Source organism: Sorex fumeus, unplaced genomic scaffold (genome assembly GCF_029834395.1).
Source record: "Sorex fumeus unplaced genomic scaffold, SorFum_2.1 ptg000115l, whole genome shotgun sequence".
Taxonomy (NCBI): domain Eukaryota; kingdom Metazoa; phylum Chordata; class Mammalia; order Eulipotyphla; family Soricidae; genus Sorex; species Sorex fumeus.
Genome location: NW_026606172.1, coordinates 19,127,126 through 19,153,482, shown reverse-complemented (window position 1 = coordinate 19,153,482; position 26,357 = coordinate 19,127,126).

Sequence of the window (26,357 nt, the reverse complement as noted above, 5' to 3'; positions counted from 1 at the left end):
CATTATATAATTGAAGCCCAAGCACAAAATTTGTAAGTCTACAACTGTATCTCATGGTGTCTCACTAATAAAAATTTAAAAAAAAATAGAACCCTTAAAAATATAGTGTGAAATAGATTTTTCAATTCCTTTAAAAATTAAGGGATTGGAAGGGAGGACACTGGAATAATGATAATGGAATAATGGACACTGGAGGGAAACTGAAAATGGTGAAGGGTGCAGTATTAAATTGTTCTATGCATGAAACTCTGCCATAAATATTGTAAATTAAGGTACCTAAGATAAAATTTTAAAATAAAATAAATGTACAAATTTAAAGAATATATTAAGGTATGAAGGCCAGAGAGAGAGTTCTAGTGTTAAGGTGCATGATTTATATGCACCCACCTCAGTTGTATACCTGGCACCACATACCCCTAGAAATCATAGAGTACACTTGAGGTGACCCTCAACCACTATATCAGGTACAACCTTGGGAGACCCAAACACATCATGGTGGCCCAGATAATGTCTGGCTCAGCAGAGCTGAAGCGGCACAAGGTCCACAGGTCCTTGCATTGACCTGCTCATACATTTGGCCAAGAGTCCCTAGAAGAGTTCCCTAGCCCCCCTGAGCACTGCCTTGGCCCCTTATAACTAAGGTATTATCTAGAAGGTAGCAAGTATGTCTCTGGTCAAATTTCTACTAAAGCACCATTTCTTTTACTTACATAATAGGCATAAGATTCGATCACCTAAACCACTCTCATTATCGCTTTCACTTACCCAGTATAAAATACCCTTCAACTACCCAAACCCAGAGCGGGTGTGGGAGGGGGATTCAATCCTAAGACTCTCCTAGAATTTGGCTTCTTATAGTTGCTGAAGTTTATCCATAACAATTGTATGACTTTATCATTTTCGTCAAGAATTTGAGTCCAAACAGCCCTTATGTTCAGTCCAAGAATACCTGAACATAAAATCTGTATCATGTATGAAGTGAAACTTATTGTTTATATACTCAAGCTGTGCAGTGAAATTCCCATGTATACGTTTCTATAGATATGAATATTACAGTATATTGCAAAACAAAAACATAATTTAAAGAAACTTATAGGGAACAGAGATAATCAGCAGGTAAGTGACTTATCTTCAACAAGGGAGACCAGGTTGGTCCTTGAGTTTCATCAGGAATGTTCCCTGAGCATAGAGCCAAGAGCAAACCCTATACACAGTGAGTTTGACCATCCAAAATAATTTAATTAAAAAGCTATTAAGAAGTCAAAAAAGAAATGGCAAAGTTATCTATTATATTATTAAAGGAATGAAACATGGGAAACAATAAGCAAAAATACCAAAACAAGTAAAATCATTTTATATAAAGCAATTTTATAAACAATTTATAAGGTATAAGGTAGCAATTAAGAGGACATTAAAGTCATTAATAAGCATATTAATAAACATTTACACTAAATTTTGGGTAGCACATATCAGTCTCTATATAGCTAAGGTTTCTGTTGCTCACATTCGGAATCTATCTACATTCATTAAATTTTTACTCAATAAATATCCCAAAGTTAAAATATTACACTATCTGGAGATAGAATGATAGTATAGCAGTAGAGCATTTGTCTTGCACACAGCCAACCCAGGTTCAATTTCCAGCCCTCCATGTTTTCCCCTCCATGTTTTAGATGCACTTCCAGGAATTACCCCTGAGCACAAAAGCAAGAGTAAACCCTGAGCACCAAAGGATGTAGGCCAAAAGGAAAAGAAAAACAAAATAAAAAATACTATCATCAGAACTGAAAAACTTGCCTTATAACAGGGGTGGGTGACAGGATGGGTTCTTGGGACACTGGTGGAAGCAAACAGGGTCTGTGGTGATGGTGATGTGTGTAATGTTAGACTGATATACCCATAAAAACTAGAATAACAGCACTGTGTTTCTTAACATCACAATAAAAATGGTTCAAAAATAATAAGATAAAATATTGTACAAAATGAAAGACCTGAGAGGATGTGAGCCAGTGACATTCTAATATCCATTGATAAAAGTTTGTACATCATCTATGGAGACCAATTAGTTGAAAAACAATTTAGAGGATAGTAATTTAGATGCCAGATATATTTCACAGGACAATTACTCCAAATTTAACCTATACTCTGAGAAAAATCTAGTATGCACTCAGAAAGGGACATTCACAATGATGTTCTTTGCAGTAATGAGGACCCATACAATAATGCTGGAAACAGCTAAAGAGACGTATGCAAAAATGTTGAAAATAGAAAATACCTGGGTAAAAAAACTATGATTATTATGTGTCCAATCTATATATTCTTCATTTATGGCCTCAGGACTGACATTGTCCTTACACATTGAGACTGTTTTACCCCAAACATTGTCATTTTCTTCCTGAGGCGCTCACTATACAACAATATACTTTGCCTTCTTTGACATTGGCTGCGTTGCCAGACCTAATAGCTATAGAAACAAACTTCATCGTATGGCAGCTGCTGTTCTTGTTCTTGATTAATACTCCTCTGAAAGACTCTCAAAGTCACTCGGAGAAGGTGAGATGCAAAGAGATAGTACAGTCTGTAGGACACTTGCCTTACATTCAGCTGACCCTGGTTTGATCCCTGGCACCCCAAGTACCTCCAGGAGTGATCCTTGAGCACTACATGTTGCAGCCCAAAACCTAAAAAGTAAATAAACAAACAAACAAACAAACAAACCTGGTTTCGTTTGGTTTGTTCTTCTCTCTACTAAAAGTTGTACACATGATATGGGCCAGCAACTTTCTCTTATAATCTCATTCAATGCTTGGATCAGCCTTACAAGATAGCCATTACTAGGGAAATTTTTCGTAAAAAAGAAAACAAATTCTGCTTAGGATTTTGATTATGGTAACGTAGAAAGCAGCTGAGTTATATTTTGAACCCGTGGTTTCCGATTCCAGAACTTTGGAAATGCTTGAAAGTGAGCTGCAGCTCATGAGCTCTTCAGTGGAATGAAAGGCAAGTAATTCCCTATAACTGTGATGTAATGAAATATTACAGTTGATGCATAATGGGGGGACGGGATGAGGGGGTGGGAATCAGTGCCAGGTTCACAGATGGAAATCTGTGAGTGAGATAACAAGTAACTGAATTAGCAACCACCCCTTGGAATCATGACTCATCTAGAGCTGCTTGTAGAGACAAGCCAGAAAGAGCAGCCATAGTCTTACAATTTGCACGTGGGTCATATTCCTATTTGACTTGATCACTAGCTCTCCATAGCCCTATTTCAAAGACTGTGCTGGGCCTGGGTGGGGAATCACAAGACCAACTCAGTATCCACAGATATGGATGGGGATAACCAAGAGAGAAAATCTCTTTAAATCCCTCTCACTCAGGTTGTGCCTGAAAACCAAAATTCCAAGGCACGTGAAGTCATATTAAAATAATCATCCATTTTTTAAAGTTAACTATCACCTAAGCCAAGAGGGAGACATCAGGATTCCAAAGTAAGCATATATCCTTGATGAGAAGATATAATAAATAATATCAATACAATTGATAAAAAGAGGTGAAACAAAAAGAAGTTTATGATGAAAAGAATATTGTTGAGATAGTTCTGAAGTGGAAATAGTCATAATAAGAACCATTAACTTGGAAGTTATTTCTGGGTTATTCACCAAAATATTCAGCACAGAAGTCATTTAAAATAGTATAAAAGAGAATTTAAGATCTTTTGATGATATATTGTGACGTATCCACGTAAATCTTCTAGGCTGCTCACAAAAAAGACCAATGATAAAAGAAGCAATATTTGAAAAGAAAATTGTGGAGTTTTCCATAATTTAAGAAAGATGTGAGTCCTCACATCAAAGTGTCTAGGAAGATGAACAACCAGCACATTCTCTTCCCCGTAAGAAGAGTAATGAAAACCATATTGCTACTCTCTAGGAAACCCATAATTTGTCAGAAAAGATAGAATCTAATCCTATAGTTGATGCCCTATAGTTTGATAGAATAAATCATCATTTAAAACAAATTGATAATGTAATTGAAACAAGAATATAGCTGAAGGCAAATATTCATTGCACCAGATGTCTGCTGCTACAAAGATAAAGAAAAATCTTGATATATAGTGACCAGGAGTATTAAGGAAGAAAGTCAGGGTGTCATAACTTTGGCACACATCCACAGAATTAGGCCATTCTATCACCCTTCATGATTCTTCTAAGTGAAAATGTAAACACACAATGTCATGCACATACACACACCAATCTGCTACAATATAGTAATAATTGGGGAGGACAATAAATAACCAATGTTTTAAATAAGAAAGATAATAATATAATAATTTAGAATAGTTTTTCATTGTTTCTATTAATCTACTCTGTAAGACTTGTGGGCAGAATCCTTCTCAAGCTCATGGTTTTAAAATAATGCTATGGTTGAGATCTCTATATTCAAAGATATTTTCACTTCAACATCCACTTGATATGTAAGTATGAACAGAACAAAATGAAAGACTGTAGTTCAACATTCAATATCAGACACAGTAAGCAGTAGGTCCTTTTAGCTTTTGTTTATCACAGTGTATGTGCCTCTATTACAGGGAAGCCCCTCCCAAATATAGTAACTTCCTGCTAGATTTTAGAACTTGGAAAACAATAAAGTTCCCTTTGATTTTTGATTGGTGGATCATTTTGGAGGGTATTGGTAGAAAGTAAACATGTTTTTCCTTATTACAATACGAAGATCAAGGATAGCTATTTTTTAAAGACTGATCTTTTGTCAAAGTCTTCCTAAAATTTCAGTATACCTCAACGTTAGAAACTGGTAAAAGAAACCCAAAGCAATTTTCAATCTCCTTTCTTCACTAGTCCATCAAGAACACAGTAAAAGTTCTTATAAGAGTCATTTGGATGATGAGAGACTAATTTAGAAACCTCTAAAGGGTTCATGCGAATAGAACTTTTTAACAGTTTTTTCTTTCTAAAACACAAAACTTTTTACTTTCCTTCCTGTATCATGAATAAACAGTCTGAAGGTGAAATGAATGAATGTAACAGGTGAGACCACAATAAAATTGTTCTATTAAAAAATTGATTTCTCAGTAAACATTTTGCAATTGTTGATAGAAACTTATATCACATCATAGTATTAACTAGAAAATTATTATATTTCTTATAATTATGTATTTAAGTCAAGACTATCAGTTCAACAACAGTTGATCACTTTCAATAAATCAATCTACAAAAGAGCTAATGCTTAAAAACTCTCTGATGAGCAAACATAAATTGATTCTTAAAAGCTTTCTTTCCTTTATTGTAAAGTTTTATATCTTCACAACTATTTGTATTTTATGTTCCTGTTTATTAATTCTCCTAAAGAAAACCATAAATTTCTAAATATAGACACTTATTTTAGTATATTTTATTTTGAAAAACATTCAATATTTGTATTAGTAGCTGCTCTTTTAAAAATTAAAATAAATGTAAAATACAATAGCCACAAGACCTCTATATCTTATCAAATTAGCAGTGTGGAGAACAAGTTTTCACTTCATTTGATAACATTTAATGCCAGTGACCTTGTTAATAAAATTAATTTTATATGTATAAAATTGATTTTTAAACAAAGTCAAAGATAGCAATATTATTTTGGTATTAACTGAAACTTCCCTCCTGGCAATGCAAGTTCTGTAGAAGAATCTTTTCGATTAGATTTCTATAAATAACCCTATAGACTCTATTTTTTAAAACAACTACATTGAACATAAACAGAATTATATATAGCTAAACTAAGAATAAAGCACAATTTACACTCAGTGTTTTTCTACTCCAGAAAATGTAAGCTTACTGAAGTCTTCCAAGAGAGTTGCACTGAAATAAACATTACTCAATATTGTTTCTAGATAATTATCATTAAAATGCTTCGAAAACTGCCTGCAAATCTTCTGCAGTGAAATGAGAGCAAAGAAGACAAAAAGAAACAAAAGAAGTTTGCTGCTTCCCAAAATAAGTTTAAACAGTGCCTTTGCCGGGAATAATACTATAAGAAGGCAACTGTTGGGATCCAAACATACTTATATTTTAATATGTCAAGATGCATTTCTCCCAACCTATTTTAGGTTAAAAAATCAGAGGACACCCAGTGAGTCTTGCTCGCACTCAGATAAGGCATAGGCCCTGACCCTTTAACTCACAGGAATTCGCTCACAAAGCTCTTTTCACCCAAGTGCTTTGCAGAAATATAAGTGCTCTGTATTCCCGAGATAAGGCAACAAAACATGAAGCCACAGAGAAATGACACAAAGTTGGACTCAATGAAATGTTTACATATATTCTGTCACACTGTTTGTTCCTTCATTATCTAGTCCACATATGATTTGCCTAAAGCAATATTTATTCAGGTAGAAGAGAAGTAAGAATTAAACAAAGACCACATTTTTTTTAAGGACGCAGCACAAGACCATACAAATATTGTAGTTCTCTGTTAGCATTGCCAAGTTGAATGTGAAATGGAGCAGAAACAAAAGCAAAGCACCTCGGAACTCGCAAGAAACGTGCTGGCTGTTAGTTCCTCTCAAAGGACAAGATTTCGGTACTTGTCCTCCAACACAGAAAGCATACTGAAAATAATATCTGAAAGCTGCACTCACCATGCGCATACAACGGTTGTGGAGCAGAAAAGTCTGCTTGTTTGTTTGCTTTGGGTGTTTTTGTTGTTTTTTTTTTTCCAGCCCCTGTTGCGTTTCAGTTTTGCCAACACCCACTAGCCCAGAGCTGCCACCCCGAGGTCCCTTCCACTTCCACGAGCCGGCTCATTCGCCTGTCAATCTGCGTCCAGGCTTCTGTACGACGCCGCTGTGCACTTTGCTGAAGTTGGAACTGCATTTCCATAACGCTTCCCACCGCCTGGAGTAAAGCAATTTGCTCTTTCATTTCAATAAGGACTCAAGTCAGGTCCTCGGCCAGTCTCTGGAATCGCCTTCAAGGAGTTCACCTTTGCAGGGGAGACTTCTTGGAGAGCTGTGGGTGGGGAGAAGTCAGCTCACTACAGGGGAATTCGGAGTGTAATCAGAAAGCAGAGAAACTTCCTCTCTTTTTTCCTGCCTCGCTAGGCTGAGCAGCTAGTGCCTCTTTCACAGAACTTAGGAATGTAAAGGGAGGACGCAGAGAGGCCCCGCCAGACAAGCCTTTCTCAATCAATTAGCTAGCAGCCATTACTTGTGACCTTAGGTCACACAGCATAAGTGTGTGGGGTGTGCCTTCAGGGGTCCCAAGGCTACTTATTATAGCTAAGATAACTAAAACCAAGTCCACGCTGCACTCTAGAAATAGTTTTAATAGAAAGTATGCCAAAGATACAAAATAGACCAAAGGTAAACTGCACGTTCCTTTTACACAGGATCCTTGACTTCAATCCAAAGAGATGTTTTTCTGTTAACAAATAGAAAACAATATGTATTTTTTTCTCCACCTGGGTCAGACAGAATTTAGAACCCAGTCAAGAACCGTTTCTTTTATTCAATTTGCAAGCTGGGCTACAGAAATCACAGAGTAACCAGTGCACAAAATATAGCTTCACCCCTCGCTGAATCACTTGAGGACTTGGGTTTAGTTTTAGTTTTTGAAAAGAATGCTAATTTATCAATCCTAACTGCAAATTAAACTATAATCAAAGTTTTCTATTCTAAGGGAAATAAAAATACCTCTTTGGGAAAGAGGAACAGTCTTTCAAAATTATATACCAATTTAATGTTGCAATTTTTCTTAGTCTCATTCCTACTTAATTAACATTTCATTGGGTTATTTAGTACAGAAAAAATGCTTCCTTACTTTAATATAAATTTTAAAAATGAGAGTTTAAATAACAGAATATAAGCAAAACATGAACAAAATATGGAATCTTAAAAAAAAACAACTTTATTTAAAATTCACACATTAGGTTCACAGAGTTCCTTAAAAACTCATCGCTATCAATAAGTTAAAATAAAAAATAGCAGGGCATTTCAAGTTTGAAATTTCAAACCAAGTTTATGCTTTTGGAACTGCAATTTAATTAAGGAGCACATATGTTAAAGGGGATTAGACAATTTCCCTCACTTCCTTCAAAGTGCCATCAATCAAAGATGAATTTGCCAACACTCCCACACATCTTTTTGGATGGGGACATACTTGGTCTACACCCACTGGTGGTTCTCAGGGACTATTTCAGGCACCCATACTCAGTAGTGACCCCTGACACTCCTTGGAAACCATATTTAGAGTGGGGATTCAAATACTGGGATGGTCACATGAAGGACAAGTGTTTTACCCCAGGACTATCTCTCTCTCCCCACTATAGCTCTATTTTATCCCTCTATTTACATAGTTTGGTGCAGCAAACAATAGAATGACAATGATCTCTATGGGTACTGAATATTAGCTTATTCATCTCATTAGCTTTTACTTAAGACAACTGAATTGTCTTCAAATTTGGCATTGTCTGACATTATAAAAAAAAAAATCAAGAACCCAAAAAGAATGAAAAAGATAGGGAAGAGAAACAGGATCAGATAATATTCTGTGGTAGATAATGTCAAATTTAGAAACAATAATCATAGAGAAAATAATAAAATGAGTGTTAAAAGCAATTCAAGGTGGGAGTTAGGACATGAAGTAGAGATCTGTACTTTCTTCATTATACATTTGCCATGAGTGATGTTTGGAAAAGAAGTTCAACCTTTGTTCTAAATAATTTTTTTAATGGGCAAACAAATGAGAATCTTTGTAAAATGATGACATTAATGTAGTGATTTAGTTGTGACTGCTCTATATATTGGGGTGGGGAAGTCATTCTGGGCTCTTTTGACATTACTTATATAGAAAATCAAGAATTTTAATTACTACTTAAGGGATCTAGTCTTTAGGATTTTCAATAATTCAATATGACTCTGTAATTCTAGGTTTCAATTCTATCCTCAGTGAAAAACAAGCTTTGTTTATTTTGTTTCCCTCATTCAAGACTTAAAGCTAACTCCTAAGGTTCAACAAGGCCAGCACTATTGCACGTTAGAAATCTACAATTATACAAGAATCCGGCCTCAGATTGAAAGAGAATTTCTAAATACATAAAACAAAGGACTTTCTGAAAAGTAGATAAAGATCATTCCCAACTACATAAAACATGAAACACACTCCAGAATTTGAAAGGGCTTTGGTTATTTCATAGTCTGTAATGAACATTTTTATGGCCATTTGACTAAAATAATCAGACATTTCTAAATTATATACAGGATTCTAAAGAGTCATATAAAAGATTATACTGAAAACATCATGAACACCATGCTATTGAAAACAGTTTGTCACATTTACCTACACATTTCCATCTTTATTTTATGGGGAAAAGGCTATTTCTCTGTCTCTCTCTCTCTCTCTCTCTCTCTCTCTCTCTCTCTATATATATATATATATATATGTATGAGACTTAATCATTATATTTAATTATTGCTAAAGTTACCTAATTTGAAAACAATTTCAATAACTCAAATTTTACCACAAATATCCTAAAAATAATATTAAGAATTGCTATGTTAGAATATATAACATATCTGAAAATAATAAGATTGAACTTCAATAAAGACAAATTGATGTAATGCAGTATTTATCAAGTAAAAAGGACATTCTAAGAATTAATATGCACTGTAGCACTGTCCTCCCGTTGTTCAAAGAGTTGCTTGCATGGGTACCAGTAACGTCTCCATTGTGAGACTTGTTGTTATTGTTTTTGGCATATCGAATACATCACAGGTAGCTTTCCAGACTTGGCCATGCAGGCGGGATACTCTCAGTAGCTTGCCGGGCTCTCCGAGAGGGAGGGAGGAATCAAACTTGGGCCGGGTAGACCGTGTGCAAGGCAAATGCCCTACCCACTGTGGTACTGTTCTAGTTTAAGAATAAAAATATTAGCCACACAGATATGTTGTTTCCATTTCCTGCAATCATTCCATTCTGCATCTTTGCATTTTTTCCTAATCACCTGCTATTCTTTGGAAGGCAGTCACATCTGGATGAAAGAAAAGATTAATTAAAACAAAAATACTTGAAGGTTTGGAACATAGAAAACTACTTAAGAAAACAAAGTTAGAATTTATGTTTGTTTGTGAGTCTCATTGGGAGGTATGCAAAACCAATTTGCCACAAAATAGTAGGAAGTGAATTTTACCACCAGGAGCAAATTTTCAAAAGCAAGAAAAGTATGGTAATAAAATAGCAAATGTCTTTTCTTCAAAGTATTGAACAGAAATTACTGAAAATTCACGCTAAGGGTATGGATAGTACATTTTACAAAAATGGAAAACAAATGTAAAGTATCTAACAGCGCAGAGGAGATGAATTCGCTAAAAAAATCTTGAAATATTTGACCCCATGCAATTTATCAAAGATGTTATAAAACATGAGGAGTTAAAGATGTCATGGAATCATGTTATTAAAAGAAATGAGAATGAGAAAAATGTGAAGAATTTCAACATACTTAACCCATGTAAGCTCTTACACATCATTCTAAAGTAACAGCTACCTTTATTAAAAATATACAGTTTGGGAGCAAAGAATTCAAAGAAGAAATAAAAAATAGAAACTAAAGCAACATTGAAATTATAGTTCCAACTTTTGTTAATATAAAAAATTAAACCAGTATTTCACAATGAATTATTCTGTTTATTAGTAGTAGATAAATTAGAATGTGGTCTGGAAAACACCCAGCTTAGATGTATCCAGATTCTTATTTTAATTAGTCCTTTTCTTTAACCAAAATTAAATATTTATTAATCAGTTACTATGTGCTAGGTATTATCTGAAATCCTGGGGACTTAGTGTTGTAAAAATGGGATTTCTGAACTAGAGAGACAGGACCTCGGGTATAACAATTTTCTTATGTATGGCTAACCGAAGGTTCTATTTCTGGCAAAATATAATATCCCATAAGTATCAACAGGAGTGATCTCTGAGCACAGAACCAGGAGTCATCCCTGATGATCATGGGTGTGATATAAAAATTCAAAAAAGACAGCAAAACCCAGGATTTCTGAGCAAGATTAACAAACTAAGGAACCTGGCTTATATGCATATACTGTGGCTACAACCTTGGTTTGAATTCCTGGTACCACATATGATTCCCTGAGTACTTCCAATGGTTACTCCTAAGTACAGAGCCACCATAGCCCCTAAACAATACCAAGAATGGCGCACCATATCCCCCCAAGTCTCCCAAAAGAACAGAATTTCTCTTAGCTTAGCTTCTATTTAGCTTAGGTTCTATTATGTGGGAAAAGATTACCAAATGAACAAATAAGCGTAACAAAGTAGTACTAATGAACAAGGAAAAGTAATGCAGAATAAGAGGAGTGTGAATGATATCGATGATGTGAATAAGACATATTCTGTAAGTGTCCAAGAAATCATTCTGTGTGGTAATGTTGAGCAATAATAATAGTAAATACAGAGAATGTAATAGTCATGAAAATATAGGAGAGAGAAGTACTACCTTAGAGGGCCCCCTAATGAATGAATAGCTCTGAGGCAGGGCCTCTCATTCAGCAGTACATCAAAGTTTCATTTTGTAAGACAGTCAAAGACTTTCTTATAAGAAGGTCATCCTTAAGTCCAACCAATATTTTTGTACAAACTGAGAATATCCAACTAAACTGAAAATAAAACTTATGACAAAGTGTTTTATAGTTATATAAAATAGTTATTTTAATTTACTTTTTATTTCTCTTCTTTTTTAAATGTTATACTTAATATCTCTGTATGTGTAAAGATTCACCACACCTATCATCAAAGCTTCAGGGACATACTATTGCCTAAAAGACACATAACCCCACTCAGTATTGTCTACAATCATTATTTTAGAGTTATGAGTTCCCCACTGGCCAGGAGGCCCAGGCAGCATTGCATCCACAGGCAAATACAAAAACATACAGCTTGCATTGCTTGACCAAGTGTCAGTGCTAGTGGCCATAAGTTCCTGGAGTACTAGTAAACATCCTACAAACAAAAAGAACTACTGTTAATTTTAAGTAAGCAAATGCAGGTATAAAATAAACTCCAACTAATACATTAATCCTTTGCAAAGGATTAATACTTTATAAAATGGTATCCTTCAGTATATTCAGACTCAGTTATTAAGATGTTGATGGTAATTGACATCTCGGTGTGTTCGAATAAGGAATTGTTTATTATCGCCTTTGAATTCCTAATAAGATCTTAGTTTTCTTTTTCTCATTAAAAACTATAACAAAAGAAAAGACACGCATGACTATTTTAAGTGCATTGATTCTAACATTCTCTTTATTAGGAATCTTATGATTTTGATTTACTTGGGATTATTTATTTTCTCAAACATAGTTGATCAATACCTGGGATTGTTTCACTTTTATAACTAAATCTTCCCCTCTATTAAAATGCTTCATTGTTAGAGATGGGTGAGGGGGGGATGATGTAGGTAAAATTATGTTCTTTGTACAAAGCCCAACATTTCTTCTTTGAGAACATATGGTAAAAGTCATTGCTCTCGTACAGTGACAAATACCCTTCCACAATATCTACTTTAACCTTAATTAGATCTTCCCCAAAATCTAAAATAATCATGCCTGAGTCCCTCACTCTGTGTCTGAGTCTCAAAGGATGGGGAGAACATCAGGAAAGCAAGAAAGTATCTTATTGCACTTGGAAGGTGTATTAAACAAGAGTAGCAAACACATAGATAATTGAGTAAAGTTAGTTTTGAAAAGAAGAAAAGAAAGAAAAGAAAGAAGAAGGAAAATCAAGGAAATAGAAAACTGTACAAATGAGTCATCAATAAAAGTGAATTCTGGCTGGATAAATAGCAGTACCCCTGCATTATTTAAAAAATTAATAAAAATTATGTAGTCATTTGTAGCCATTTGATTTTATTCTTCATATACATTTATCAGATTAATTGTATTGTTCAAATGCTCTATATTATCACTGACCTGTAGTATGTTCTATCAGATATTGCTTTTGATATCTCATGTTCTCATGATAAATAAAATAGTCTTCCAAAGCATTAAAAAAATTAAAAAAGAATAAAAATAATAAAATAAAAAATAAAAGTGAATTCTGAATAAAATTTTGGAATATAAAATAAAATCTCATATAAATATGTTAAAATTTAGTTTGGACAAAACCACGCAGTTCAACAAATTTTGTTGTTTCAATAATTTTATAAAGAAAACAGGGTCTGGAGTGATAGTACAGTGGGTAGGGCACTTGGCCTCTATGTGGCCAACCCGGGTTCTATTCCTAGCATCTCATATGGTCCCCTGAGCACTGCCAGGAGTAATTTCTGAATACAGAGCCAGGAGTAACCCCTGAGCATTGCCGGATTACCCCAAAAAGAAAAAAAAGAAAAAGAAAAAAAAGAAAGAAAATAGTCTGAGTTATATAATTTATATATATAAATATGTATATTTATATATAGCACAGCGGGTAGGGCGTTCGCCTTACAAGCGGCCAACATGGCCGACCCGAGTTCGATTCCTCCGCCCCTCTCGGAGAGCCCGGCAAGCTACCGAGAGTATCTCTCCCGCACGGCAGGGCCTGGCAAGCTCCCCGTGACGTATTCGATATGCCAGACACAGTAACAACAAAGTCTCCAATGGAGACGTTACTGGGCCCACTCGAGCAAATCGACGATCAACGGGAGGGCCTTTACCTTTTACCTTTATACCTAAATTAAAATATATGTATATGGGGCCAGAGAGATGTGAAGATCTTCAGACACTTGCTTTACATCTTACTGAATCCAGCTCGAATCCCTACCACATATGATTTCTCAGAGCACTGCTAAGGTTCACACATGAGCACAGAAACAAAAATTGTCCCTGAGTATTGCCAGCTATCACCCTCCAAAACTAACATATTCAGTAAAACAAACAAAAATAATATGTGGAACTTAGAAATTTTTAAAAGGGAGAAAAAAAAGCAGTGAGAAGTTGAAACAAAGAAAGACAAAGAGATATGAGCTGGTATCATGTGGGGGGAAAAATGATTCAACTGAGTTAGAAAGAAAATAGAAAATGTGGTTCCTAAAAATTAGTAAATGCATGTATGTCAATGATTAATACAGGTGTTGCTGTATTTATACCAGTATAGATTTAAGAGAAGAATGTAGAAAATAACTTAGACTGGAGATAATGTCAATAAGGATAAGAAAGCTTGAGTGTTGGGAAATACGATTTCTTTTTTACTTAATCAAAGCAAATAAAAGATCAACTCACAGAAGGATAGAGACAAGTCACAAATTGGGACAAATTGCACAGGTCATGTATCTTGCACAGATAAAAGCAGAAGTCTGATTCATGAGGAGCTGGGTAATGGGCAAGGGTTGAGCTCCTTGTGGAATTATCTTCTCTATCCAGGACTAAGCTAGAATGTTTCTGATTGTCTATGATCACACATAGGATAGTGAGTAATCCCCATGTGCCCTTATTAGCTACAGATTCTTTTCAGTCAAGCTATTATCACTTTAGCTGTTGGCAGCTAAATCTAAACCTAAACCTTGGAGAATAGCATGTTAATAAATTCAATCAAGGGATTGAAATGAAAGACAATAGACAAACTTGTTCTAATATGTCAGTGTTCAAGCAAGAATAAAAGTAGAAATTTTATGTGGCATTCATTAGGAAAATGACCTAAATAGTAAGGCCAGCCCATGCAAAATTATCTTCCCTTTGGTTATGCAATTGACAATTTTTAGTTTGAGTTCTGTTTTGTTTTGTTTTGTTTTGTTTTGTTTTGTTTTGTTTTGTTTTGTTTGGGGGTCATACCCAGTAATGCTCAGGGCTAACTTCTGACTCCGTGTTCAGAAATCACTTCAGGTGGACTTGGGGGACCACCGATCAAACCCGAGATCAAACCCAGGTTGGCCATTTGCAAGGCAGGTGCCCTAATCTCCCTACTCTCTAATTTACAATTTTCTCTATTCAGGGAAGGCCATCCTCTTCCACCAAGTGCACAGCTTAGGGAGGGACGCACATGGAGTGGTGAAGGAGGAAGGGTAAACCCCTCTAGCCAGCCAGATCAGCTGAATCAACCCTGGCAGTCAATGATGTGACAGATGTTGCAGCCAGATCGCCCTCACATCCCAGCAGTAGGGCATTTGCCTTGCACGTGGCCAACCTGGTTGGTCCAGGTTCGATTTTCTGCCCCTCTCAGAGCCAGGCAATCTACCGAGAGTATCTCGCCTGCCTGGCAAAGCTGGCAAGCTACCCATGACTTATTTGATATGCCAAACACAGTAACAACAAGTTTCACAATGGGGACGTTACTGGGCCCGCTTGAGCAAATCGATGAACAACAGAAGGACAGTGCTACAATTATCAATTTTTTTACCCCCCAAATCTTTATAGTATCAAGACACTAATTCTAAATTAGGTGAAATACAAAGTTCTATTTCTGGAAACTCTTATGAAAATAAAATATAGTACATGTAAAGATTATATTCATTTTATTGTAACTTTTATAAGGATTTAGGCTAGAATACTCAGTATTGTCTAAAACAAATCTATAGATCAGATAATTCAGAGAATATTGCCAGTAAAGACTAACCTCCTGCAATCTATAATGCCAAATTTGTTAATACTTTGAAATTATTTATTCTAAAATTGTTGCTTTGGGATAGTTACAATAATGACTACCATGTAATTATTAACATTTAGACTATTTATTAGATAATCAAAAAGCAATCAAGTTAGGCAATATCAAAATTTCCTGGACTCTTTTATTCTCCACCCAAATTATCAGATCTATATTTCCAATTCAATGAGGCTATAAAGAACTATGAAATCAAAAGGCAGATACAATTCTGTGACTCCTGTTCTAAAATTTTCAGTAAAAAATTTATTTTTCAGAGGCTGTGAGATAACTCAAAGAGCTGAAGAGCATGTTTTTAATCTGAGATGCCTAAGTTCAACCCCTAGTACTACCTCATGGGTCCAACAAAAATAAATATCAAATCCCCAAATCTGCTATTTAACTGAGAGTGGAACTGTCATGGATGCCATTTTGTCCCCAATCTTAGCCAAATTAATTAACTTGAAAATTTTTAAAGAAAAAAATTGATTCTAATTATAGCATGTGCTAAAATTTGAACTAAAGCACTTTAAACTGTGTCCTCAAATAACGCTTCGCAAAGTTTATTCACTTTTGTTTGGGGCTCACAGATGTCTGTTCCCAGGACACCTAGCTCATTGTTCTGAGGTTGCTTCTGGAGGTGCTACAGCCAAAGTTTAATCTATTATTTTTCCCCTTTCCTTTGAGAAAATAAAGCTCAAGAAAAAAACTGTCTAATGTCACAAGATCTACTTGCCAATACCGACCGAGAACTATGAACACCTGCAATGAGGTGTTGTCTTTTTCTTCAACACTTGTCAAATAAGAGAATATGCTGGTGTGGATGACTCCCAAAGGAAGCCCCAGAGAGTGTCTTGGCTGTTAACATAGGCTAAATATGTGTTGGATGAATACGGATACATGAAAGATGAATAATACTGCTGGATATAATGTTTAATGAGTGCAAATCTATACAAATTTCTCCCAAGAATATAAAATTGGGACAGTTTCCCTGACAGATAGAAGCTCAGAAAGTGTTTTGAAGAAAGAAAGTACTAGGAGTGAAGAGAGACTGTGTTATACATAAAGATTAGTATCAGTAACAGAATCAGAATTTAAATAAAGAGTAAGACATAAAGGGAGAATGGGAAAGAACACAAGAGTAAGAAAGAAGGGAGGAAGAGGGGGCAGAGGAAGGGAAGAAGGAAGGGAGGAAAGGAGGGAGAGAGGTAAGGAGGGAGAAAGGAAGGAAGGAAGGAAGGAAGGAAGGAAGGAAGGAAGGAAGGGAGGAAGGAAGGAAGGAAGGAAGGAAGGAAAGGAGGGTGGGAGGGATGGAGGGAGGAAAGGAGGAAAGGAGGGTGGGAGGGATGGAGGGAGGAAAGGAGGAAGGAAGGAAGGAAGGAAGGAAGGAAGGAAGGAAGGAAGGAAGGAAGGAAGGAAGGAAGGAAGGAAGAAGGAAGGATGAATTACCATTGGGTGGTCTTTACACGTCTCAAATCCTGCAAGATTTATACAGCAGTATTTGGATGCTACAGCGAACTGATCAGTGGTCAGTCTGTCTCTCACATTCAGCCTTTTATCAGATATACTTCTGATTCATAGATCCTTGCTACCGCAATCTGTTTCTGCTTCTCTTTTTTTTCAAATTTCAAATTACTTATTCTTATCTTTTTAAGACTCAACTTAGCTATTACTGCCTCTGCTTTTCCTGAGACACAGTTGGGCCCCTCTCCTCAGCCCCTCCCTTCATGTATTGTGACTAGGTTATGACTCTAACATTTACTGGTAAATTTTTCTCTAACACATTGATACTTTTGTTTAAGCATTATCACTTCCCTCCATTTTCTTGTATGAGGATCAGTCTTAGCAGAACTTAGTGTTTCCTGAGGCCACTTCTAATATTCTTAGTTGAGCAGTAGAGGCTGATGTTTCTGTGTTTGGGCTCTGCAAAGCAGTGCCGCCCAGGCCCAGTGGTTGCTCAGAAGCTGTCAAGAATGCACACAGAAGTCCTCAGAGACCCCATATGGTCTTGGTCATCAAACTTATGGCCTCATATAAGTACATGCTACCACATGATCTACCTCCCTGGGCCCATACCATCATTTTTATCTATATATGATTGTCTCTGATTGGACTTGGGTCATCCTCCTTCAAGTTTCCTACTTTCTGGATGGTTGGATTGGCGATTTGGAGCACAATTTTAGGTGCTCAGGAGCTTTTTTAACTCTATGCTCAGCTGAAGGTGCCGCTTGGGAACCATAATTTGTGGGGAGACTCAAACTAGGTTTTTTAGAATATAAGGAAAGTGTGGTAAACTCTGGCTCTCACCTCATTTCTTCTTTTGTTTGTTTTAGATTTAGGGGACACACACCAGGAAGGGCTTAGAGCTTGCTCCTGGCTCTGTGCTCAGGGATTATTCCTGGCAGTGGTTGAGCGACCATATGTGGTGCTAGAGATCAAGCCAGGAATGTCACATGCGAGGCAGCATCTTTAACCCCTGTACTGTCACCCTTGCCTTGACTTCACATGGTTTCTTAAGAGTCCCTAACTGATTTTCCTAGATTCTGAATGCCCATCTGTGCCGAAATCAACACTGCCAGAATTTTTTCCTAATGAACCATGCCAGTTTCCTGCTTAAAATTCTATTTTCCTCATTTCTACAAGTCTAATCTCCTTGAATCAGATGAGCTAATATAGGTATGTACCAAAGCTTGCAACCCCTCAAAGTTGAATATCTATCTTTTTAAGTGACAAAAACATTCTCAAGGTTAGCATATATGTTGGCACATAAAACAAATGTTAATGCATTCATGAATATAGAAATTTTATCAGTAACATTTTGGATGGAATGCAATAAGACTAAACATCAAACATAAAAAAGAAAACTGAAAAAACCTGTCAAATATGTAGAGAATGAACAATATGTTTTTTAATTATTAATGGCCCAATGAGGAAGTTGGGTTGAACACAGCTGAAGACCACCCGGTTGGGTGTGACCCCTGTGAAATAGAGGAGCCTTTTAAATCCTGGAAAGAAATGAAAATGAAGACATGAGTTTTCAGAACATATGGGACATGCAAAGGAGAGAAGCTTATAGAATTGCAGTCTTATATCAGGAAATAAGAAAAATCTCACAAATCTAACTTCAAACTTAAAGGCATTCTGAAAGAAGAAAAAACAAAATATAAAGTTTTTATATGGACATAAATATTAAAAACAAGAGAATAAATAAACAAAACAGAAATGGAAAATATTAAGAGATCACTGAACCCAACAGATGCTATTTCGGTGCATAAAAAAATTGTCATATGATTTGTTAGGCTCTAAGAAAATAATGTAGAGGGGCTGGGGAGATAGTACTGCTGACAGGGCTCTTGCCATGTACGCCACCAATCTGAGTTTGATTTCTAGCACCCTACATGGTTCCCTGAGCACCATTAGGAATACCTAAGTACAGTCCAGGTGTAAGTTCTGAGCATTGCCAAGTGTGACCCCAAAACATGAAAGAATAAAATAATTTAAAAATAAGATAGAAACCCACAGTAAGTATGATCAAAAATAAAAAGAAAGATGTTTCAGCAGATACTCAGAAATACAAAGGATTATAAGGGGCAACCAAAAATAACTTCACTATATTAGAGAATTTAAGAACAATCCCATTCTAAGAATGTGATCCACAACAAAATCTTAATAAAGAAAATTTAGCAACACATTACAAGGAGGGCCAAATGGAATTTACTACAGATATGTAAGTATAGTTTAGCACATACAACCCAAGTAGTTTAGTACATTATAGCAAAAGTAGTCACCGTCACTGTCCTCTCGTTTTTCATTGATTTTGCTCAAGTGGGCCCAGTAATGTCTCCCTTGTGACACTAGTTACTGTGTTTGGCATATCAAGTACATCACTGGTAGCTTTCCAGGCTTTGCCGTGCAGGCGAGATATTCTAGGTAGCTTGCCGGGCTCTTAGAGAGGGGTGGAGGAATAGAACCTGGGTTTGCTGGTTTGGCCACATGCAAGGCAAACGCCCTACCTGCTGTGCTATCGCTCCATCCCTGCAAAAGTAGGAAAAACAAAAATTATATATTAATAAATGCATAGACATTTTCAAAAAGACTCAACATCTGTATACTACAAAGTCAGCAATATGGGTTAGAAGGAATATATTTCTGCAGAATAAAAGTCATATCTGACAAGAGCAAAGCTACATCATACTCGGTGGTGAAAATAGGAAGACAGTTCACTTAACATTGGGAAGAAAATAAGAATATTCACTCATTTACATATCATTGAACAGAGTATTGAAAGTCATAGCCAGAGTAATTAAGCAAAGAGAAATAGAAGCGATTCAAATTGAAAAGGAAATACAACTACTTGCAGTTGTCATGATAATATAAATGCAAAAAAACCCTCATGACTCAACAGAAAATTATTAGAAACAAATCAGTATAACAAATTGGCACATTTCAAAGACAATATACAAAACTGCTGTATTTCTATATGCAAGCAACAATTTTTTTTTCTTTTTGGATCACACCTGGCAATATACATGGGTTACTCCTGACTCATGCACTCAGGAATTATTCTTGGCCGTGCTTAGGGGACCATATGGGATGGTGGGAATCAAACCCGGGTTGGCCCCATTCAAGGCAAATGCCCTATGTGCTGTGCTATTGCTCCAGCCCCAGAAATGATTTTTTAAAAATAAATCAAGAGAAAAAAGTTCCATTTACAATCACATCAAAAAGAATTAAGTACCAAGGAGTCAATGTGACAAAGGAAGTAAAAGGCTTGTACATCAAAAACTATTCACTGTAAAAAGAAATGCAAAAAGATCACAAACACAAAATAAAGTTATCCATGGGCCAAGAGAAGAGTTCAATGATCTAGCATGCCTGCCTGGAAGTCTAAGGTGACAAATTCAATCCCTTATGCTACCACATGAACTAGACACAATCCTGACATCTCTGTTGTTTGAGTCTGGCAGCTCTGCTCTTTGTAATCTCTGCTATTAAAGTAATTTCTGACTACAGTACAAGCAGTCTGGTATGTGTGAGCCACACCAAAAAAGGGCTGTGTCTCCGAATGAGTGCCACTGTAAAAGATAATGAAACAAAGATCAAAAAGTGATCTTTTTGATGGGACTCCAGTGCATGTAGTTCTAGATTCAACCTGGTACCACCAGATCTTCCTAACACCATTAGGAGTGACTCTTGAGGACATATCTAGGAGCAACCCCTGTCCACTGCCAGTTTCAAAAGGAATAAATAAATAAATAAATAAATGATGCATGGTCAGTACAACCACAAAATGTGTCCCTTGGCAAGTGCATGTGTGCCTGCTGAGCAATCTCCAGCAAGCAGTCCAATCAGAATGTGAGTGAGGACCATAATTACAGTGGCCAATTCCCTGCATGAAAGTGTAAAGCACAACATTTAAAGTAGTACAACCCTTGATGAACACCATGACTTGAGTGGGTAAGCAACACAACTTGATGTGTGACCCCAGGTAGACAATACAGCTAGAAAAGTGTAAGTTCCACAATTAAGTGTGTACAATCACCCCTTACCCCAAGGAAATGAGAATGGTGGAGGGGAGTGTAGAGTGTGTGTGTGGGAAGAAATAGTAAAGTGGGGGAAAGAGTTATTTCATGTTCATAGACTAAAGAATTAACATTGATAAAAACCACTGTATTACCTAAAGAAATATACAAACTCAGTGGAATCCCAACAAAATTGCAATGTACAAACATGAAAGAATCTGAATGGTCAAAACAAAGAATCTAAATAGTCAAAACAATTCTGAAGAAAAAAAAATGAAGGCAAGAATCCCTGATTTTAAAGGATACTACAAAGCTATCATAATCAAAAAAGTGCTATAGTAAACTTAATACAAAAAAAAAACTTTATACAAAAAAAGTAAATATTTATAAAAATCTATAGAATTGAGTGGCTAGAAGACTAGAATTAAATTCTTACATATTTGTACTGTTGATTTATAAAATAGGAAATAAGATAATCAAATGAAGAAAAAAAAGTTTATTCAACTGGTATTGTTGGAAAAACTGGATAGCTACAGAATAAAACTGATTGCAATCTCACACTATGACTAAACATTAACTCAAAATAGATTAAATACTTGGATGCTAGACTACAAATCATAGAATACATAAAGTAAACGTAGGCAAAACACTCCTGATGGTGGATTTAGTCATATCTTTGGGAATTCAACTTATGGTGAGGGAAATAAAAAATAACAACAAAATGAGATACATTTAACTAAAACTTTTCTTCCTGGCAAAAGAAATTTTCTAAGCTAAGGTGAGGAATATCCATAAATGAAAAAAAGAAAAAGAATATCCATAAATGATCAATCCCCAGAGCCATTGAGGGCTCTCCCCTCTGAAAAAAAGCTTACATATTCTCTCTTGATTGTGTAACTCTCTCTCTATGGCCTTGTAATATCTAATGAAAAAAAATGTTTAGGAAATTAATAAAATATTTTACTTAAGTGTTCAAAGATGTAGGTAAAGCACTTGTCTTGCATACAGCTGACCTGGGTTATATCCCCAGCACCTCACAGCGTGACCCCCAAGTTAGTCATGAATGATTCCTGAACACAAAACCAAAAGTAAGCCATGATCAACACCAGGTGTCAGCAGCATTTGTCACCAGCATTTTTTATTTGTTTAAAAGAAACAAATAAAAAAAACTTTACTTCAGAAATAATTTTAGAAAATAAGGACTGAAGCGATAGCACAGCGGGTAGGGCGTTCGCCTTACACGCGGCCGACATGGCCGACCCGAGTTTGATTCCTCCACCCCTCTCGGAGAGCCCGGCAAGCTACCGAGAGTATTCGATATGCCAGACACAGTAACAACAAAGTCTCCAATGGAGACGTTACTGGGCCCGCTCGAGCAAATCGATGATCAACGGGAGGGTCTTTACCTTTACCTTATTATTGTACTGAATATAAAATATATATTCACTCTTAACAAACCAAGTATTTGACAAGGGGCTAATATCCAATATAGTTTTAAAAATCTCAAAAAACTCAACAACAAAATACAAATAGCCTCACCAAAAATGATGAGAACTGAAGAGATGTTTAGTCAAAGACATACAGATGGCCAATAGACACATGAAGAAAATGTTCATTATCACTGATTACCAGGAAATGCAAACCAAAATAATAATGAGATAGTATCAGGGTATGGAGAAAATGGTACATTTACTCACTGTTGATGGAGATTGTTTAGCCTCTATGAAAAACCACATGGAAGAGTTTGGAGTACTGAGGAAAATAAGCTATTTTAATGAAAGCAGCTAATTTTTTAAATCCATCTCTCCTTCACTTTACTCAGAATTATAACAGATTAAATCAAGCAAGCATATACACTCATTTTATTTTAAAAATATCCACAAAAATAGATTTCCTACTAATATAATTTTATTAGTGAGTTAATGTTTTAATATAAGCTTTATTGATAAATACTATTGTTTATTTCTGATTCGATTTATTAGGGTTCTCTCTCTCTGTTTCTTTGTGAGTGTTGCTAGTGGTTTATCTATCTTATTTATTTTCTCGAAGAACCAGCTCTTGGTTTCATTGATCTTTCGGATTGTTTCTTTGTTTTCCATGTCGTTGATTTCTGCTCTAAGTTTTATGATCTCTTTCCTTCTGCCTGATTTAGGCTCTTTCTGTTGATCCTTTTCTAAGGTCTTGAGCTGTGAGGTCAAATTGTTTATGTGCATCGTTTCTATCGACTTAAGATAGGCTTGCAGAGCTATAAATTTCCCCCTTAATACAGCTTTCGCTGCATCCCATAAGTTCTGGTAGTTTGTGTCTTCATTCTCATTTGTTTCCAGGTATTGTTTATAAAGAAAAGAAGTGTTAGGTATTAACAGTAGATGGTAATAAAATGATTACTAGCAAATTATGCCTTAAAACTTAGAACTTTCTGAAGAAACCTGATCAAATGGATAAAAGGGGCTTCTCTAATAAAGAGAATATGCATTCCCAAAGTTATCTGCACTGAGTTTACTTGATTTCCATAATAAATTTTCTTCAAATTAAGCACTTGTTGAATACTCATAGCCACTCTCATTCTATATCACCAATGTATCTAAAACGTTGGAGAGAAGAAATGCTGACTTATAACCTCAGAAAAAAGTTCCTTAAAAGTTTCTATAAGACATGTTAATAATGATTTTATAAACTGGCTAATCTAAAGCATATATAAAGTTACAAAGCCAAGCTACTTTTGCACATATTTTTGAATATCAATAACAATGATAATGTCTTATTTATTTTCCCAAATTCTAAATCGAATATACTGCAAAGTGATATCTTTCAGGGAATAATGTCCCTTTAAAAGTCATTCCTACCAAACACAGACAGAGCTTACAAAACACAAAGCTATGCTCCATTATTATTTCTGGAGCGCCTCCTAGGCCGATGTTTTTCCTTCTTCCATTCGAAGAAAAAAGATATCAAGCATGACTGGTCAGCCCAGGTCCTGCTGACTTCATCAGAAATAAGGGTCAAGCAGCAACCAGGATCCTTGGGAAAGTGGCCTAAACTTACCCCAAAGGTCGTCTCAGTAAGGCATCAGAAAGTATGACTCTTTCCACTAACACAATCATAATGTAAACAAAACACTCGAGGCCTCTGTACTTATTATGAACCATGGTTTATAAAAATATTGAAAGTGCTCTATTTGACCACCCACAATAAACCAATTTTGCTTCATTTCTCAACAGCTATCTCAGCCCTTCTGATGCTTTACAGGCCAAAATCAGAAGCTTGATCCTACTGCACAGTCCTAACTGCCGAGGCAGAGTTTCAAAGAGCAAGCCTTAAAAGGCCTTCTTTGTTCCTAACCCACTATGAGAATTCCTGGTATGTGACATCAAAGGAGAAATTCAGGTTACCTCTGTTGGATGGAGTCATGTGGGTGTGTGAAATAAAAACATGCAATGAGGAATGTAACCGATTCCTCTTTCAATATGGTCTCAGCTTCAAACTCTCCGAAAGGTGATCATTCTTGATAATTAATGGAGAGCTCTCAGATGTTTTTCAGCCTGAGTTGGTGCTCAGAAAAGAGGTTTTAAATGGGCAAAGAGTCCAATTCCTTCGGGAAATGATCAATTTAAAAAGCAGGCCCAAATCTTGGTAATTCAAAAGGAAAAACTAATTTCTGAGACTATTTCTGTTCACCATAAAATAGATGAGAAATCAAGCTGTTCAGGCACAGCTGGAGAAGGTGCAGAAGTGAGCCAGAACACTTCAGGTTTAGCTTCTCAGAAAGTTAAATGTTTTGAGGCTGTTAGGGCATAATTTTATAGGATGCTATTTCATAGTGAGCAAAGTGATCAAGTATCTTAGCAGCCGAGATCAGTGGATCCTGTGGTGTGGTCAGGCACTCAAAGGAATAGGTCACTTGTGTCCAAGAATTCAAAGCTTCTATCATACAAATGATCAAAGTGAGGAAATATTAAAACATGGAAGCCTTTGTGAGCCCGAAACAGTGGTAAACTGATCTGCGCAAATAAGAAAAATGATAAAAATGAAACAAGAATTTACTATTTGAAAGTTTTCATTTTAATCGTTCTGATGTTTCCTTTCCAACATATTGGGCTTAAACCACCTCGACCATATGATTTTCAATTTCTTCTATGGAAATTATTGCATCACCTGCTTTTCAGCAGATAAACACTAGCCCATTTGGAAGGTTCCTCTCAAATTACAATCCTCAGGAACAATCTGGGATTTTTTTAGTAGTGGCTCTCTGAACTAAGAACACTTATGTCACTTTCCACAGATTGCTTATGCTTTCTTGAGGTGCGACACACATGTGCAGAATCTTCTTAAACCAATGCATGTCACTTTGTTTGCAACACCAATCCCCTGAGATCAAGAACCAAGCCTTTTATTTTCTTTCTTAATTTCCTACGCCTCACCCCTTCATCATAAAAGATTACCATAGACTGTTTGACATAAGAATCAGTATCAATTGTTTTCATTTAGCATAAGAAATACTTGAAGGAACTGTTTTGACTCATAACACAGTTCAGTAAAAAATAGTTTGACCTTGTGAGAAATAAGCAATAATAGTAAGAGGCTTTTTTTAAAATTTATTTAGGAGCTTGGCTTAAAGTAAAATGATAAACAATAGATGGGTATTATTTACAGAGCAGCTGAAAGTTGCTTGTCAGTAATTTTAAAAGTTGCCTCTATGTTTATGGGGTCAATAAAGATTTCCTTTGTAATTTATTTCCCCTACACACAGGAGTATGAGTCTGGATATCATCTTTAGTCATACTATTTCATTTACACAATTAAAAACTAAATTACTTTTTAAATAATACCAAATTCAAGGTAATGCACTAAATCTTGACTTTCTTGGGCACATCTAGATTTACTTCAAAGACCATGTACTTTCCTGAAGATATTTTCCCCCCAATGGAGATTAAGTTGGCCTGGGAGAAATGGCCTTATCCATTAGGAGAAATGTTAAGCTGTATAAACAAAGAAGTGTTACCAGCCCAGCACAGAATAAAATAAAATATAAACTTGAACGGAGAGCCCGGCAAGCTACTGAGAGTATCTTCCCCTCACAGCAAAGCCTGGTAAGCTACCTGTGACGTACTCGATATGCCAAACACAGTAACAACCAAATCTCACGATGGAGACGTTACTGGGCCCGCTCGAGCAAATCAATGAACAACGGGAGGGCCTTTTACTTTTACCTTTA